Here is a 20,602-nt window from a genome sequence, read left to right on the forward strand (position 1 = left end):
GCCTTACTTTTCAAAGTTTTTACTCGCAGGTTGCAGGCATGAATGGGTTAATCGGCAAAGTCCCGAGCCATGTAGGATAAGCCGAGAGTCTAAGCAAGTCAGTGCCTCTAACCAGGAGGCATTTGCAATGTGAAAACAGGTGACCCAGTGGAGAAGATAATTTGCTGATAAACCATTGTGAAGCCGTCTTCAGAAGAGGTGGCTTTTACCACTGGGGTAACACAAAGATGAGGCTCAGAGGCTTAAAATGAACCAGGAGAAGCGCTAGCCACACGCTACCACAGTTGACACATCTGCTTGACACCCTGGGTGTCCCCCTGGGAGCACTGAACTCTGCATTAGGTACCTGAGTTGAAATCCTGTTACTTAGCTTTATGATCTAGGTTAACCTACTAAAGATTACGGGCCTTGGTTTCACTCAATTTTATTTTTAAGCTTCAGTTTTTGTCAACTTTATGTTTAGAATAACTCAGAGATGATAATGACGTAATACGCCCGGAAATTGTATGTTACACAGTAGGTGTTCAAAAGAATTGAAGGAATGTGCGTTTGAAAGTTGCGTGGGTGAATCGTTCAAGCCTTGGATCTAAATATTCTTTTTCTCACCCCAGGTCTGCAAAATTCATGAAGCAACTTTCATATCAGGCAGTTAAATGTGATTCTTTTCGCATGGAAATGGTCTGTGAAAGAGTTAGAAAAGAGTGTTGCATCTGTATATTTCCGGGTTTGTACGGGTTGTGTCACATCAGATTTAAATCTAGAAAGGGCAACAGGCAGAGGTGATGAACTCCATGTAGCAAAGGCAGAAAGCTTGGACTTTAAGAATGAAATTGAACAATTATAGACAAAAAGACAAAATTTGTGCACGTGATATAACATCAAGTTTTCTGTAAAGCAGTCACATCATTATGGCCAGATAATCACAGGATGAAACTGAGATGGCAAAGGCAGGAGAGAATCTCAATTACCTTGAGGAAAAAGCTCAGCTACGTCTGGCTGAGGGTTTCCAACACCCAGGAGAGACAAAACTAATAAATAAACTACAGTATAAAACTCCTGCATTGTCAGGGCTGCTGCTTAGTAATTCACTGTAATTCAATATGTAATTAGAGGAAATTTCCTGAATGCAGAATACTGTCATGCAGCACTGCTCAGAGAATTTGCAAAAACAGCAGGGGACATAAGACATGGACACAGATATACAACATTGGGAAGAAGACATGATCCATAAGAGCCGGGAACAAAAGGAGAGATAATATTCAGGTGGGGCAATCAAAGAATGTTTCACATAGGAAGTGGTATTTCCTTGAATCATAAGTCATTAAATTCAAAATTTAAAGGGATCTTGGAAAGAATGAGTCTGATCCCTTGGGCTAGTGAAAATGGTGAGGAAAATTTGTTAGAGGTAGACAGTATTGGGTACAGAACCCGATTAAGTTCAAAAGTTTTACTCAGTGGTAGCACGTGGCACATGAGAAGAAGCAATGAGAGACAAGGAAAAAGGCTAGATTAAAGCAAATGAAGAAAAGTCTTGGATGCCAGGCTAAGAATTTGAACACTGAGCAGGAAACCATTCAACAAGTGTTTTACAGAACCTACTGTATAAGGCCTTCCTATAAGCCCAGACAGGTTATGTCAACTCCCTATTCTTTGCCACCCTTTCTTTATAATCAGTGCATTTTGCTAGACAGGGGAAAATAGAATAGGCAAAACTATAACCCTGGATGGATTCTTTTAAATAAGATTCCATATTACTCAGCTATAAAAAAAAATGAAATGATGCCATTTGCGGCTACATGGATGGACCTAGAGATTATCATACTAAGTAATTCAGAAAGAGAAAGACAAGTACCATATGATATTGCTTACATATGGAATCTAAAATATGACACAAATGACATTACGAAACGGAAACAGACTCACAGACATAGAGAACAAACTTGTGGTTGCCAAGGGGAAGGAAGCGGGGGGCGTGGGGGCGGCAGAGGGTTGGATTGGAAGTTTGGGATTAGCAGATGCAAACTATTATATATAGGATGGATAAACAACAAGGTCCTACTGTATAGCACAGGGAACTATATTCAATATCTTGTAATAAATCATCATGGAAAAGAACATGAAAAAGAATATATATGTATGTATAACTGAATCACTTTGTTGTACAGCAGAAATTAACACAACATTGTATATCAACTATACTTCAATTAAAAAAAATAAGATTCCATAAGGAAAATTCCTAGTATTAGAAAAAACATCCTATTTTAAACATGAACTGTAAGCAATTTACATTGGGATGTACTAAGCAGAGGAAGTGCATATATATGTAATGCTTGGCATTTCATTATCTTATAGGCGAAAGAAATGAACTATACATCATATGTTTCAGATTAGTTCCACATTGCTATAATATTGCTGCAGATTTGTGACTCTGTTGTTATAGTCACCACAAGTAAACACAATTTAGATTTTTTGAAAACTGAAATCATGATCTCAATGAAAACAGAAGTCATGTTTACTCAACTGGAATTATACTTCAAAATGAAATAAATATTTTCTGAGAAGACATATGAAATCCACAATTTCTCTTTTATCAGTGACAATCCTTTTGAAATGAACATGGCATAAGACACTGAATCCTTAGTTTCAAAAGAACCAGCAATCCAACATACCTATATTGTTCTTTTTTGTTTGAAGAGAATAAGATGCAACCCACTTATGTTGCCGGCAGTTTAGCTCTCAAAAACTGCGTCCTGGGTCCTTTATTTGTGTGTGGCAAATAACAGTTACGAGGCATAGGTTTGTGACTAATTCAAGAATCAGCTTTTGGATGCATCCATCAGGAATTCTACCAGGAATTCATTAGCTGGCTTTACGTTTAGTAATTCCTTCCTCACGGAGCGCGTTATCTTATTCCTAGAGCTAATTTTGTGTCAGCGCTGCCTTGGTCATCCAAACCTTTGCCATCTTTCTTGATCAAGTGAGATCAGAGAAGGCTGGTGGTAAAACAGTTAAACTCATAAATGTGGCAGCATTCAAAGCCAAGGCGGCAGAGTCCTGCTGAGTCTGATATCTTGCTTTTCACTCACATTGCTTTGCCTTTTTATTCTCTGTACATGGGCTGGAATTGAGCAATAAGACGCTGCTGTGATTCTTTTTTTTTCAGATTTACTTATCACAATTTTGGAACGGAATATTCATTCTTTGACATTGACATTGACACTTTCTCCTGCCTTTCCCCCCAGACATCCATTGGCACAGAGAAAAGCATGGCCATTGGTTGTTATCCTGTTTCACTTGCTGTAAGAGTTGCGTGGTAAGAGTCAACCATGCATCCATATGGCTGGTTCTCTAACTGAAACCTTATTTCTTCCAGGCAGCCCTCTGCTGGGGGGCTTGATGATTCATGTGCTGTATGTAGGCTGCAAGAAGCAAATACCAAAGGAGTCACTGGAGGTTGGGCCACTCGCTGTGAGCCAACATGCCAGGAAGGGGGGTGGCACAAATGATGCATGGTAATTATCCCAAGCATGAGTAATGTAGGATCCTTGCAGGTGTTGCTTTTTTTTTTTTTTTGCCTTCTGGCGATAACAAGAAAAGAGGGAAGTAAAACTTGGCCTGCTCTTTACAAGTTTGCTTACACAGGAGAGTCTTTCTTAAACACTCCTTGCTGGAGCAAGGAGATGGATCTTGGTGGCACCTAAAGGGATCTCTTCCTACTTTGCCTTTGAGCTCCAGGTAAATAAGAGAAGGCTGTCTGATTCTCCCATTATTTTAGCTGTTTCAGCAGCTACTGCTCTGTGGGGCCTCTAGCCCCCATCTCTTTGGAGGGGACTAGAAGGTTTTAAAAAGCATGTTTTTCTCACTATGCTTCTTCTAACAATTCCCTTTACCCTGACCTGGAGACTTTAATGACAGAGGTGTGGGCATATTAGTAAAATTTAAACCTCAAGTAACATAAAATGTATATGGTTTCAAATACAAAACCCAAAAGTTTAAGAAAAAAGTTTGGGATTATTTATTCCTTTACAAGTTGAACACTAGAATAATCTACTGAGGAAGTAGGCTCTGTTATGCATGGTTCTAAATAGATTAATGCCCTATTAATGAGGCATTAGAGTCCTAAGTGATTCACTATTTTAAAAACCTATGCATTTAGCACTTTTTATTAATATGCTACAAATCCTACTTTGCAAATGTCCATTTCATAAATGCCCTCTGTCCCAGAAGAAATAAATTTATCTAAGTGGGATTTGGCAGACGTGTTTCCGTTGAGCTGTTTCTGTCCCTCCTGTTTTGACATTTGGCTGAGTTTTGTTCCAGACCTGTCAAAGGCCTACCCTAGGGAGATAAGGATTAATTAATTGAAGATAACTTACAGTGCAGAAACCAAGCAGAAATTTGCAGAACTTGTTCGTGTCAGTTCAGATTGGAGCATTTTAGTGGAGCATTTTTTTTTTCTGAATGGAGATACCAAGATATATTTTGTAAAATAGATAAGAGTAAAGATTATCCATTGGTTATGGGCACATAATTAATTGTTCGTTAGAAAAGGGGGGAGGAAATCTTAGCTATAACTTGATTTAATGTTAGGTTAAGCCATGTGAAATTTATGATATTTAACAAAATACGTCTTTGAAACTGGATGCTTTGAAAATAAAAACCAAATAACGTCAGCCCTTCCACTTCCATACAATAAATGCTTCTTGGATACCTACATTTTTTTTCCCATTCTAAGGCTGTATACTTTATTTATGTGGGCTCTAAACCAGCCACTTACCAAAGCACATAGAGACACAGTGATAGACCGTGAATTGAAATACAAAAATACTGAGTGAACGATCAACTTAAAAATAATAATTAATTTCCATGAGTCCCATTATTTTCATAAAGGAAATATATAATCATGGTATAAAAATTAAGGATATACAGGAAAGAAAATGTTAACAGCAAAGGGAAAAAAAATCCCTCATAAATCCATCACCCAGAGGTAACCACTGTCATATTTCCTGACTCTTTCACCATGTTACTATTCTTTAATAAAAATGGGATTATGCTTCTTTATAACATGCTTTTACAAATTAGCATGCGGGAAAGTCTCTGCACATCAATAAGCATTCTCTGCTTTTATTTAAGTGACTGTATAGTATTCCACTTTGGGGCGCTTGAAACTTTATAGGGTTTGCCAACTGCACAGCCCATAAGGAGGCAAGAAGTCCTATGCTCCTCAGTAATTACTAATCAAAGGTTAGTCTGTGGGACAATGCCAGTGTAATAACTATTTATTAATCATCTGGGACAAAGTAGGCACATCAGTTAAGGGTAAGCATAGAAATCATTTATCACAATTTGTTACAGAATGTAACAATAATAAAAAACAAACTGGAGCTTGTATTTTATATATCTGCTTTAACTTAATTTAACTTTTCATACATTTGTTTTTGATGGATGTATTGGTCCATGTGGATTGGGGGAAGGGAACTTGTTCCTTTAACATAGATAGTTCAAAGGTGAAACCAATTTTGCTAGATGCACTAGAACTTCTCAGCGTGGAATCACAGTCTGAGCCAATGGCTGGCTAATAAGAATGTTTTTAATAATATAGCCACTAAAATTTGGGGGAGAATGGGTTAGTATTTTGGAAAGCACGTGCTCTGCTCTCCATGGTAATGAACCATTCATTTATCACTAGAGCCTGGTTATTTCTTCTAACTTTGGATAGCTGATTACTCTGTACTAACTTTTCTCAGATATTTAGCATCAGGAGAAAGAAGAAAAAGTGGTGATATAGAGTGGGAAATATAGAGAAAGAGAAAAATTGATAGAGGTAAAGAGGCATTTTAGAAGGAGATTGCCAAGGAGAAAGGAGATGTTTTATGAATTCATTTACTAAAAACTACTGTCAATCTTAGCCAAAATGCTAAAAGATCAACATATTTATATCCCATGTGTTGCAAAGCTGCATCAGGATTGACAGTAATAAATAAATTATTTTTGAAAGAATGACAAATTACTAAGCAAGCGGAGACTGCATGACTCATATGTTATGTCAGTTACACAAAAATTTTTATGGGGTTTCTTTGCTTTAGTTTTCAAGATAGGTGAAAACTGTGTTTTGTAAAAATATCCTAAATCAAACAGAACCATGCCTTATAAATCATTATTTGAATGACTAATTTCACATCCTTTTGGAAAGTATGTCATAATCTCGATAGTTACAATTACTTTTATCCTCTGATAGGTGGGAAGTTCTATTATCCCATCTCAGCTTCCTGCCCACTTATTATGATTATGGGAGATGTTCCATATATGATAGTGACTGAATAATCTGATCAGATCGTCTATGCTTATACAAGTTAAGTTAGAGAGAAATTAGGGACATTGGTATCTTCAGGAGCTATGCCAACAGAGACACTTGAGAGAAGTATGAGAGCAGGAGCTGTGTCCTGTAGCACAGCTGCTAAAGCTTCTTTGCAGTAACTCCTATTATTTTGAAATTGGCCGTGTCTGTGGTTCTTACAACCTAAAGGGACAAAATTATAGATATAATTTATTTAATCAAACTCCTACTTTCATGTATTTAAGTTGTTTCACATTTTTTGCTTTAATTAGTGATACACTGAACGTCCCTATAGCTAAATCTTTGCACGCATTCAAAAGCTCTTTTAAATGTCAAAGAATTTCTCAGACACTCACCTGATTGAAATTTTAGTGGTTGTAGAGAGAAATCAACTCAGTTTGGTCAGTTTGTCAGAAGGTTACTATAAATTGTGTGTTTTATTAATCATAGTAGCACCTATAAAAATTGGAAAAAATTCCCATGCATCATGCGTGAGTCATACTTTTCATGTTTTCTGAGAACAGTGCTTGATATTCAAACGGATTTGCAGGCCCCTGGCACAAGCATTAGATTTTCCCCTTTTCCAGAAAATACTGATCTTTGCTACTTTACTATTCACCTTGAGAGAAAATAAAGCACCTGCCCTCAGTTTCTTTATCTTTACTTATAGGAGAGACATGCCACCCAAATTAAATTACTTTTTTGCTTGTGGATCAAAACCAAAAGGTTAAATGGAGACCCACATGTATTTTGAAATTTGATGTCAAATGAGAAATGAATGTGTTTGAATATAAGATATTTCATCTGAGTCTATATCTGCTTTCATTTGATAAAGCAGTAATTTGAAAATGGTTTGAAGTCTCTTGTAGTTGTGCAAATTTAATAAGATTTGTAATAGAAATAATGGAAATAATTCTGTGAGGGACATTTTACTGGACTACTCATTTTCAAATATGCAATTTTTGTGCATACTGGGTAAAAAGGACCTGTGATCAGGCACACAAAGGAAATTCAATGGCTGCCCTGTGACCCAGAGACCAAGTAGATATTCAGCAAATGGGCAGAGAGCTTTGGATAAGATACAGGATAACATTTTGTCCTGAAAAAAGAAAAACTAAGCTGCTGAGCTGAAGATCACAATGAACATTAATTTAGACAAACTAAAGATGCTTCAGTGGTCAGGGAATATTAACTAAGATTGCCATGTGGTAAAATGCAGCATATGTATGGAGAGAGCTGAGGCGTGTTCCTCTAGGATGCGAATGCAGGTTTAAAAGAAATTTTTTTTTTTTTTTTTTGCGGTACGCGGGCCTCTCACTGCTGTGGCCTCCCCCGTTGTGGAGCACAGGCTCCGGATGCGCAGGCTCAGCGACCATGGCTCACGGGCCCAGCTGCTCCGCGGTATGTGAGATCTTCCCGGACTGGGGCACGAACCCGTGTCCCCTGCATCGGCAGGCGGACCCTCAACCACTGTGCCACCAGGGAAGCCCTAAAAGAAATTTTTAAAAATTGAAATATAGTTGATTTATAATATTGTGTTAGTTTCAGGTGTACAGCAAAGTGATTCAGTTTTCTTTTCAGATTATATTCAATTATAGGTTATTATAAGATATTGAATATAATTCCCTGTGCTATACAGTAAAACAAATTATTAGACATTAGTAACTAGTTTTTGAAATAATATATGATCCTTTTTGTTATAATTCCAAAACCTGGCACAAAGTTTTTCTAATATTAATATTTTTTTCTAAACTAAAAAGCCAAATACAAGAGTAAATAATCCCTTTGAAAAATATCTGAAATTTTTAAATTTGCTTTTATAGTTGCATGCATATAAAACCTATTTCATTGAACTACAATAATGATTAGAACCATTAAATTGATAATTGCTTCTTAAAATAACCATAGGTCCCTTGTAGTTTGGCAGTCAGGTTGCTCACCCAGTAAAATATTTTAATTACAAAAAGAGATAATTTCACCCAGCACCTTATTGTAAGAGCTTTGAAGAACTGAAATGAGAGAAAAATGAAATACTTCATGCTATTTTGGGTGGAGAGAAATGATTAAGTGGATGGCTTTCCAACAGGTACAATTTTTGAAGGCACAATCTTCCAATGTGAGTAAAATAATGAATGAATCCCATCTGAGAGGATGAGGGATGCCAGTCAATGTACTCCTCTCTCAAACCCAACTCCATTCTTTTGGAAACTAAAGAAAGCCTCATTTGGCCACAATTCTGGTTTTTAGAGTCTAATATTGTGATATCCTGCAGTGTCCCTGAGGGCAATACCCACTTTTTTTTTTTTTTTTTTTAAATCAAGGACCAACTACGGACTCCTGGACCAATTATCCGGGGCAACTCACCCTAGGACTGGAAACGGTAAGTAACCATTTTGTCCCTTGAGTGACTGGAAGTTCACAAATTGAATAAACATTTTTTAATTGAGGTTAACATCAAAGTGTTGGGTACAGTTTTAAGAAACTAATGACTCTACCATTTGCATATATTCTATGGAAGTGCTGGTCTCAACAAAGCTTAATCTTTACTAGGATCATTTGTTTGGCTTCAGAGTGGTCCAGATATTAATGCACAGCACACATATCTCTGACTTGAAGAGGTATTTGTTACAGCTTATCCTCGCAGTAACGTTTCAGACCCCTTTTATAGCCTGAAATTTCACTTTCTGTCCTTATCTTCTTTGACTCCGCTATAGAACCCAACTCTGTTTAGTGCTCTTGAGGGCTCCCTGATGGGCTTCTATCTCACCACAAACTCCTCACGTAGCCTCTACCTGCCCAGCCCCTCCTCAGTCTCTTTGCCTCCCTCTGCCATCCTCCTTCTGCCAGTTTTTTATATTCATGTCCTAGATTCTTTTTTTTTTTTGGCTGCATCTTTGGCCTGCAGGATTTTAGTTCCCCGACCAGGGATTGAACCCAAGCCCTCGGCAGTGAAAGAACAGACTTCTAACCAATGGACCACCAAAAATTCCCCCATGTCCTAGATTCTTATTTTTTCTCCTCTCTACTGTTTTTGCTGGTGATCTCATCCAGGGTTGTGGTTTAGTTACCAACCATCTGTGCTGAAAACTCTCAAATCTGTTTCTCTAGCCTTGGTATTTCCTCTGAGCTCCAGACCTGTGTATTTAACTGCCTTCTTGAAATACCTACTTGAATGTCTGAAAGACACTTCAAACTCAAGGTTTTTAAAACAAACTAAACCTTGCTCCTAAACCTAACCTTTATTTGGTATTCCCCTGTTTCAGAAGATGGTCCTCCATCCATCCTTGGCATAATCTGGAAATGTAACATGGGAGTCACCTCCAACTCCTCTCTCACCCTCACTCTCTCTTGTCATATCAAAATTATCAAGTCCTATTCTTTTTAGCTCTCAATTCCACCTGCATTTCCCTCTCTCTTAGATGCCTGGATGTCTGGAGTACTGAAATTTCTGTATTTACTTCTTATACCCTTTCATTTTTTCTCTACATTGCATTCTGACAGTCTTTTCAATATATAAAACTGGTCATGTTGCTCTCTGCCTCAAGCCCTCCTATATTGTTTTGTTGCTGTTATTTTTAATTAAAATTTTTTTAAAAGGTTGTTTTCCATTTACAGTTATTACAAAGTATTGGCTATGTTCCCCGTGTTGTACAACACATCCTTGAGCCTATCTTACACCCAATAGTCTGTATCTCCCATTTACCCAACCTTACATTGCCCCCCCACTAGTAACCACTAGTTTGTTCTCTGTATCATTGAGTCTGTTTCTTTTTTGTTATGTTCACTAGTTTGTTGTATATTTTAGATTCCACATAAAAGTGATACCATACAGAAAGTCTTTCTCTGTCTGACTTAGTTCACTTAGCATAATACCCTCCAAGTCCATCTATGTTGCTGCAAATGGCAAAATTTCATTCCTTTTTATGACTGAGTAGTATTCCATTGTATATATATATACCACATCTTCTGCTTTGACAATTGTGAAGATGTCCACCTTTTCTGCCTCCGCCTGCTTGCATAACAAAGGAAGGTCAGGATGCCCAGACCTTATTCCGGAGACCTCAAGTTTCAGGGAGAGGACTATCAAAAAACAGACTTTTACAACTATTGAGAAGACCACTGTTGTTACTATTGATAAGCCCAATCCTTCATTTATAAACATGAAAGTATGTAAATAAGAATGGGCAACCAAAGGTCATCAGACCTTGTTTTTGAGAAAATCAACACTCTCATGTCAAAGGAGAATGCTGATCAAACAGAACTAACTGTAGAGGAACCCAAGATAATGCAACAACAGAAAAGAACTTAAATATGGAATTTAAGAAAAAAAATATCATGAAGAACCTAGGGGTAAGACAGGAATAAAGACACAGACACACTGGAGAATGGATTTGAGGATATGGGGAGGGGGAAGGGTGAGCTGTGACAAAGCAAGAGAGAGGCATGGACATATATACACTACCAAACGTAAGGTAGATAGCTAGTGGGAAGCAGCCGCATAGCACAGGGAGATCAGCTCGGTGCTTTGCGATCGCCTGGAGGGGTGGGATAGGGAGGGTGGGAGGGAGACGCAAGAGGAAAGAGATATGGGAACATATGTATATGTATAACTGATTCACTTTGTTATAAAGCAGAAACTAACACACCATTGTAAAGCAATTATACTCCAATAAAGATGTTAAAAATAAATAAATAAATTATTCTTCATTTAAAAAAAAGAAAAGAACTTAAAAAGTCATAGAGCAATGACAAATTGAGATAGAGATCAAGAAAAATTCCTATAAATTAAAACCATGGTTGTTAAAATTTAAAAATTTAACAAAAGGTATAAATAATAAAATTAATTTGGCTGAAGAGTCTTCCCAAACATGTCATAAAAGATAAAAATATAAAAACTTAATAAGTAAGTTGTGAGAAATAGAGGATAGATCAGGATTTCCAGTATCAGTCTTTCCAGAAAACAACAATGGAGAGAATAAAGGAGAAAATAAAACCCACCATTTTTATTCCTGTTCTGTTATGTGAGCATCTAAGAGCCGAAGGCAGATAACCAAATTAAGAACAGCTTGCCTAGGGGATAAAGGTGGCATAATATTCAATATACACAATGATTTCAAGAATCAGTTCTGACCTAGTACAAAGTGTCAAAGGAATAATAAAAAAATATTTCTCTGAGCTGAGAAAAAGACTATAGTTTAAAAAGGCCCACTAAGTGTTAAATTAATAAAGTAATAATAACAATAATAATAACAACAACTGTAAATAGCCTATAAGGATTGTCAGATTTAGCAAATAACAATACATACAATTGAGACAAAATTTTTATTCATTGTATATCTGAAATTAAATTTAAGGGTATCTGGTATTTTGTCTAGCCACCCTAACTCCAAATCTATGTACATTTAGATGAAATTGAGAAGAATTCTTTGAACTCCAAGGATGAAGACAATTCTATAAATGAACAAGGAAAGGAGTGGAGAACCATAACATGTGACCACAATGGAATGACTCTTATATTGGCATCAAGCGTCTTCTCTGAAGAAGCTAACACCTATCCTTCTCAAACTCTTCCAAAATATAGCAGAGGGAGGAACACTCCCAAACTCATTCTACGAGGCCACCATCACCCTGATACCAAAACCAGACAAAGATATTACAGAAAAAGAAAACTACAGGCCAACATCACTGATGAACATAGATGCAAAAATCCTCAACAAAATACTAGCAAACAGAATCCAACAGCACATTAAAAGGATCATACACCGTGATCAAGTGGGGTTTATCCCAGATGCAAGGATCCTTCAATATACACAAATCAATCAATGTGATACACCATATTAACAAATTGAAGGATAAAAACCATATGATCATCTCAATAGATACAGAAAAAGCTTTCGACAAACTTCAACACCCATTTATGATAAAAACTCTCCAGAAAGTAGGCATAGAGTGAACTTACAACATAGTAAAGGCCATATATGACAAACCCACAGCCAACATTGTTCTCAATGGTGAAAAACTGAAACCATTTCCACTAAGATCAGGACCAAGACAAAGTTGCCCACTCTCACCACTATTATTCGACATAGTTTTGGAAGTCTTAGTCACAGAAATCAGAGAAGAAGAAGAAAGAAAAGGAATCCAAATTGGAAAAGAAGAAGTAACACTGTCACTGTTTTCAGATGACATGATACTGTACATAGAGAATCCTATAGATGCTACCAGAAAACTACTAGAACTAATCAATGAATTTGGTAAAGCAGCATGATACAAAATTAATGCACAGAAATCTCTTGCATTCCTATACACTAATGATGAAAAATCTGAAAGAGAAATTAAGGAAACACTCCCATTTACTATTGCAACAGAAAGAATAAAATGCCTAGGAATAAACCTACCAAAGGAGAAAAAAGACCTGTATGCAGAAAACTATAAGACACTGATGAAAGAAATTAAAGATGATACAAAGAGATGGAGAGATATACCATGTTCTTAGATTGGAAGAATCAACATTGGGAAAATGACTATACTACCCAAAGCAATCTACAGATTCAGTGCAATCCCTATCAAACTACCAATGTCATTTTCCACAGAACTAGAACAAAACATTTCACAATTTGTATGGAAACAAAAAAGACCTCGAATAACCAAAGCAATCTTTAGAAAGAAAAACTGAGCTGGCGGAATCAGGCTCCCAGACTTCAGACTATACTACAAAGCTACAGTAATCAGGACAGTATGGTACTGGCACAAAAAAAGAAATATAGATCAATGGAACAAGATAGAAAGCCAGAGATAATCCCATGTACATGTGGTCACCTTATCTTTGATAAAGGAGGCAAGAATATACAATGAAGAAAAGACAGCTTCTTTAATAAGTGGTGTTGGGAAAACTGGACAGCTACATGTAAAAAAATGAAATTAGAACACTCTGTAACACCATACACACAAAAAAACTCAAAATGGATTAGAAACCTAAATGTAAGACCAGACACTATAAACCTCTTAGAGGAAAACCTAGGCAGAATACTCTATGACATAAATCACAGCAAGGTCTTTTTTAACCCACCTCCTAGAGAATTGGAAATAGAAACAAAAATAAACAAATGGACCTAATGAAACTTAAAACTTTTGCATAGCAAAGGAAACCACAAACAAGACAAAAAGGCAACCCTTAGATTGGGAGAAAAGATTTGCAAAGCAACTGACAAAGTATTAATCTCCAAAATATACAAGCAGCTCATGCAGCCCAATATCAAAAAAATAAACAACCCAATCCAAAAATGGGCAGAAGACCTAAATAGACATTTCTCCAAAGAAGATATACAGATTGCCAACAAACTCATAAAAGGATGCTCAACATCACTAATCATTAGAGAAATGCAAATCAAAATTACAATGAGGTATCACCTCACACCAGTCAGAATGGCCATCATCAAAAAATGTACAAACAATAAATGCTAGAGAGGGTGTGGAAAAAAGGGAATCCTCTTGTACTGTTTGTGGGAATGTGAATTGATACAGCCACTATGGAGAACAGTATGGAGGTTCCTTAAAAAACTAAAATTAGAACTACCATATGACCCAGCAATCCCACACTGGGCATATACCCTGAGAAAACCATAATTCAAAAAGAGTCATGTACCACAATGTTCATTGCAGGACAATTTACAATAGCCAGGACATGGAAGCCACCTAAGTGTCCATCAACAGATGAATTGGTAAAGAAGATGTGGCACATATATATACAATGGAATATTACTCAGCCATAAAAAGAAACGAAATTGAGTTATTTGTAGTGAGGTGGATGGACCTAGAGTCTGTCATACAGAGTGAAGTAAGTCAGAAAGAGAAAAACAAATACCGTTTGCTAACACATATATATGGAATCTACAAAGAAAAAAATTTGTTCTGAAGAACCTAGGGGCAGGACAGGAATAAAGATGCATATGTAGAGAATGGACTTGAGGATGGGGGAGGGGGAAGGGTAAGCTGGGAAGAAATGAGAGCGTGGCATGGACATATATACACTACCAAATGTAAAATAGATAGCTAGTTGGAAGCAGCTACATATCACAGGGAGATCAGTTTGGTGCTTTGTGACTACCTAGAGGGGTGGGATAGGGAGGGTGGGAGGCAGACTCAAGAGGGAGGGGTTATGTGGATATATGTATATATATAGCTGATTCACTTTGTTATACAGCAGAAACTAACAGAACATTGTAAAGCAATTATACTCCAATAAAGATGTGAAAAATATAAAAATAAATAAAATATAAAATATCATGTGTTCTCTGTAAATAAATAAGAATATATTTCACTGAAAAGGTAATGCATATGCTACCTTTCATTTTCTTACAGTATTTATTTAAGACTATTCAGTTACAACTTAAAATGCCAGAAAAATGCTGATAATTAGAAATGCTGTCCAGCAAGTCAGAGGTGCTTCTCCTTGTAGGTTGCCTGTCCTATCAGCCTGTCATATTTTAAAAGGCTAATGAATTCCCTTTTGATGAGCAGACTCTTCTCACACTTGTGGGCTTAAAGTCTCAGCTGGAGGAAGGGTAAAAGCAGGTACAGGATGGAACTACAGTAAGTTATCCCTAGCAGCATCTCTCATATCAGTGTTCCTGGCATTGAGTCTGAGTCACCTAAATGACATAGAGAAGTAATTGGGATACTGATAGGCAGAAGCAATGGATGTCAGTGAACCTATGATTATCCTATTTCTTGCCATATCAGCATGATATTAAAAGCCAAGAAGCAACTCTTAAAACCAAATAAACCTGAGCTGTCATTGAAGAAATGTAAAAACAAAACAACTTCTGCATCCCCCAAATTATGTGATAGATCTGAGTGAATCAAAATGGTTGCATTTACCTTAAGGCTTAAGCAGTTAGTAAAGTTGAGTTTATGGACTAAATAGTCAATGATTCCCAATTATTCAAAAATATTTAAGTGCACTGAGCTATTTATTTCACACTTTGGTCCAATATTGGTTTAATTATAACACATCTCAGTTTACACTTCTACAAGAAATAAACTATACAATGATAAGTCTTAGTAGATATTTGCTCAAAACCAAGGACCCAAATACTTGGTACCTCTCTATGCTCTTTCATTTCTGCTTGCAAACCAGACAAAAATCTGATTAAGTATATGTTTTTCCCAACCCAGCTCATTGTTTCAGATGACCTAAAGGCACTTACTATTGAGAGACTAAGTCAGGGGGTAAAAAAGTGAGGATATAAAGGAGATTTTAAAGTTATGTACAAAAAAGAACTTTGAATGCGGTTATTGGCACGTAGAATTGGAAGAAAATAGATTAAAACCTCTACCAAGTATTTTAGAGAATTTCGTTGCCAAAGAAACCATGAACCTTGATTTAATTGAATGTTTAAAAGTAAAATAACCTGGCTTTGTCTGGAAGTGGATCACAAAGGCTATACAGTCTCCAAGGAGGATAATAGGAAGATGCGGCCAAGGTGCAAGGAAAAAACTTCCCAGAGTTGACCTGGGGCCAATAAAAAAATGAACAAGGGAAAAAAAAAAAAAGGAAAAAAGAAATAAGCTATAATTAGATACAGAGAATATTTCCAATTACAAGCTAATTCACGTTTTACCAGTTTATTTCTTACATCTTAGTATTTTGCAAAGCATACATTTCAAAAATAATTAATGGTCTAATTTTACAAGATCAATAAATTATAAAAACTCTAAGAAACCTCAGAGAGCATCTAGTTCAGCTACCTTACTTTACTTTTTTAATTTTTTAAGTTTGATATTGGAGCATAGTTGATGAACAATGTTGTGTTATTTCAGGTGTATAGCAAAGTGATTCAGTTATACATATACATGTATATCTATTATTTTTCCAATTCTTTTCCCATTTAGGTTATTACAGAATATTGAGCAGCATTCCCTGTGCTATACAATAGGTCCTTGTAAACAAATGGGACCTAATTAAACTCAAAAGCTTTTGCACAGCAAAGGAAACCATAAACAAAATGAAAAGACAGCCCACAGAATGAGAGAAAATATTTGCAAATGATGCGACTGACAAGGGATTAGTCTTCAAAATTTATAAACAGCTCATACAGCTCAATAATCAATAAAACCAATAACCCAATCAGAAAATGGTCAGAAGACTTAAACAGACATTTCTCCAAAGAAGACATACAAATGGCCAAGACGCATATGAAAAGATGCTCAACACTGCTATTAGATAAATGCAAATCAAAATTACAATGAGCTATCACCTCACTCAAATCAGAGCGGCCATCATCAAAAAATCTACAAACAATAAATGCTGGAGAGGGTGTGGAGAAAAGGGAACCCTCCTGCACTGTTGGTGGGAATGTAAATTGATACAGCCACTATGGAGAAGAGTATAGAGCTTCCTTAAGAAACTAAAAATAGAGCTACCATATGATCCCACAATCCCACTCATGGGCATATATCTGGAGAAGAACATGGTTCAGCCACCTTACTTTATACAAGAGGAATTGGAGGCCCCGGGAAGGTAAGGGATTTTCCCAAAGTTCACAGCAGTTAGTTCAGGGTAGGTCAGGAGCTAAGCTTCCTTCCCTACTGGGGGAGGGGAGGGGAGGGGCACTTTCCATTTACTGACAAGGGATTCTTAAGCACTGCGACACCAGGGAAGCCCTCGACTACCATCTTTAATCCATATTTTCTGCTAAAGCAGCAGCATGCTTTGTGCTGTCTTTGATTAATCACTACACACTTACCTTCTTTTAAATATTTTATGTCTTATTGCCCAGTCTCTCATTTACTATAGCAAACGTTGATTACGTCTTGTGTTATTTACATGACCAGGAAATATGTGAAGAATGTAGCAATTAGCCACTAATGAGATGAGCCCCCAAACCTGGACCCACATCCCCACGCTGTCACTTTGCAGCTGTGTGGTTCAGGCAAGTCACCTAATCTCTCTAAGCCCTGATTTCCTTCCTGAAAAGAGGAGAATTCTATTTGGAGGGGTGGAAACAATGTATTTAGTCTGAACCTTTTTTCCATGACCATTTCTCAGGTTAAAAACATCAAATATTGGCAAAGTTATTTGGTTCAACCCAATATAAAAAATATTTGGCACATAATAGGCACTCAATTATAGATAACATAATTATTATAATTCTCTTTCAAGCTATTTTTTGCTTAGCAACTCTGTGGAAAGGAAGTACCTTAAAGGGAATCATTCTTTCTTTTTTTCTTTTCTTAAATGGAAAGCTTTACATTTATTTCATTGCTCTCTTATAACTAGATTTTAACATTAATAGACAAAATTAAAAATTTATTTTTAATCATGAATCAGGTGTGGTCCTAAGAATGTCATGTATTCGCAACAGGGTAATGAGGTAGGTGCTAAGACTGTCCCACTTTGAAAATGAAGAGCTGTAGTACAGGGTGATTTGCCCAAGGTCACAGAGCTAGTAAAGGTCAAGCTAGAACCGGATCCTAGGCAATCTGATGTTTGAGCTTTGTACATTCTTTTGTGTCACACTACTTGTCACACAGTCTTAAAAATAGGAGTCATTTAGTAATGATAAATAATATCATACCTTATTGGGAATGGGGTAGAGATACAGACTCCAGGATAAACACTCTGACACCATGATGACAGAGAATCACACACTTTTATTTCTTTGCTTCTTTCCCACCTGGCCCAGGCAATGAAATAACAACCTGCCCACAAATTAAACCTTGCTATTCATAGGTTTCTGAGTCATCTCTCTAGGACCATAGTGTTTGGTCCTTACTGCCAATCAGGCACTAATTGTACTATATTGTATCTTTTAATGGAGGGGCCAATGTCCAATATGTAACTGCCTCAATTGGCTTGTTGAACGGATGCTTTGAATGCACATTTATTAATCTTGATAAATTCTGTGCAATGTTGGATTACTTCTTTTTTCTCTGAACACGAAAACAGAAACAAAAACAAAACAAACCACAATAGATTTCACTTTTGCTTGTGCCCTCATGCACATGGTGCCTACTTAAATGATATGCTCTCAAAGGGCATTAAATAAATGTGGTACACCAAGTAATTTTATTACCATAGTCTGTTTTTATTCTTTTGATATTTATTTATTTGGTTGCCCTGGGTCTTAGTTGCAGCAGGAGGGCTCCTTAGTTGCAACTCGTGGGCTCCTTAGCTGAGGCACATGTGCTCCTTAGTTGCGGCTCCAGGGCTCCTTAGTTGCAGCAGGTGGGCTCCTTAGTTGTGGCAGGCAAACTCTTAGTTGCGGCATGCATGTGGGATCTAGTTCCCTGACAAGGGATCGAACCTCGGCCCCCTGCATTGGCAGTGTGGAGTCTTATCCACTGCACCACTAGGGAAGTCCCCCTGTAGTCTGTTTATTAATTAGAAAAAAAATCCCATAAATCAAATTCTGAGATCACTACTCTTTATCCTGTAGTTTGGTTGGCTTGAAATTCTCCTGACCTGATAGAAAAAGTGCTTTTGCTTTAGCTTCAGTGAAGTATTCGGAAACATTTTTCATGTGTAATGAAAATACTTATTTCCAGGGATCTTGAAAAAGGAGAGAAGCGCTCTGAATTGCTTCATCCTCTGGCATGTACTCTTTTCCAACACTTTTATAGATGTTATTTTTAATGGGGAACTTTATGGCTACCTTGACCTTTCTCCAAAACTGAGTCTGAAAAATTAGATCAGTCAGTTAGCCCCCCTCTTATCATTACGGGAACATCTTAAAATGATAAATGAACTAGTGGGCACAAACGAAGGGAAAGGAAGCTTTGCTCAATGAGAACATGAATGTCTGCTAAAAATCATAGCTCAGCTCTGCCTATTTGGTCTGTGTTTCAAACTCATCTTTGTTCTTTCAAAATTGCATCTATTTTGATCTTTGGTGTACTTTAACTTGAAAGTCTAACTGGTTAAATATGCATTAGTCATGCTCTAAATTTTACATTGTAGAAAATGTGTCATCTGCCATAAAAGATCTTACTCCTAAAGCTTTCAAAACTATTACAGTTGTCTACTTCTCTTACAATATTGTGTCTGCGTGCGTGTACAGTGTGATTGGTCCCTACAATCACTTCTGCTGAAGGCCCTTTAAGGAAGACCAACTATATCTACACCTCAAGAAACTCATAATCCAAGCCAGAAAAGAGGAAAACAACAACAGCAGGAATTGAGTTAGGTGGTTTATTTGTTCAGCAGACATTCTTTGAAGTCCGTCTCTGTACTAGGTCCCAGGAATCCAGCAGTGAATAAGCATTGAAAATGATACAGTTTATGGAGAAATTATTCTATATGAGCAATTAATTTGTGTTATCGTATGAAGAGCTTGGAATGATTAAGCATGTTCACATTGCCGTGAATACAGAAACCTTCTGCGTGTAATCTCTGCCCGTGCCACTCAGAGTTCTTGTCCATGACGAGGACCACGGGCTCGTACTTGGATGGAAGTCAACACACTGCTGTCTTCATTGAAAAAGTCTTGCACAGAAAAAATAGTAGCTGAAATTAAGAGTGTGCCTAGGGATGCAGGAAATTCATATGCTGGCACAAGCTCCTGAGGTCATCCTGCACATTCTACCAAGGGCCTTATCTGGCTGCAGACCAGTAAGAAACAATCTGCAGGTGGGCAACAGTCTTCTGACCTCAGTTTGGCAGGCATTGCTCTAGACTGCATTCCCACCTTGCTGAGAGTTACCCACTGTGAACTCAGTCCACAGAAGCTGTGATCTGAGAACATGCTTAAGGAAAGATTAAATCCTAGTGTTAAAGGCCCCGAAGAATCCTAGTTCAGAGTAGACTTTGGAGGCAGCACAGACACAAAAGAGAATTTCGAACAGACCCATGTTCCTGTCCTTCAGTTACATTCCTCTCATCACTCTGGTTAAGACCCTACTATCAGCTCCTTTGTGAGAAGGAATTGGAGTGTGATCAATACTTACTACGCCCTCGTTAGAGTAGCTTCTCAAACATAATGTGCGTACAGATCTCCTGGGGACCTTGTTAAGAATTCGATTTTCGTTTAGTCAGTCTGGGCAGGCCCTAGTTTCTACAGTTTTAACAAGCTTCCAGACAATTCGAATGCTGCCGGATACTGGGTCACGTTGAGTCCGTGAGGCTTGGTGTTTGTGGTATTTACAGTTCACTGCATATATTATTACAGCAAACTGGGTCAGTCATTCTCAATATATTCTTTTTCTGTTTTAATGAAAACATGAATGAGAGATCCTCTGTCTAACTATTATATTCGGGGTTATTAA

The 20,602-nt window shown here is 37.2% G+C and overlaps 1 protein-coding gene and 1 long non-coding RNA gene across 2 annotated transcripts in view; one reads left to right on the top strand and one right to left on the bottom strand.

The window, feature by feature from the left end:
- Window positions 1–20,602, bottom strand: part of PTPRO (protein tyrosine phosphatase receptor type O) — a gene marked incomplete at its 5' end in the record, with an annotated part of 228,574 nt that overhangs the window by 125,036 nt on the left and 82,936 nt on the right. The gene's annotated exons all lie outside the window — the stretch shown is intronic.
- Window positions 3,287–20,602, top strand: part of LOC307194111 — an 84,487-nt gene continuing 67,171 nt past the window's right edge. Inside the window, exons 1-2 of the long non-coding RNA XR_013830515.1 lie at window positions 3,287–3,313; window positions 8,659–8,717. This is a non-coding gene — a long non-coding RNA (uncharacterized lncRNA). The remainder of the gene's footprint in view (window positions 3,314–8,658; window positions 8,718–20,602) is intronic.

This window comes from Stenella coeruleoalba (genome assembly GCF_951394435.1).
Source record: "Stenella coeruleoalba genome assembly, chromosome: 11".
Classification (NCBI taxonomy): domain Eukaryota; kingdom Metazoa; phylum Chordata; class Mammalia; order Artiodactyla; family Delphinidae; genus Stenella; species Stenella coeruleoalba.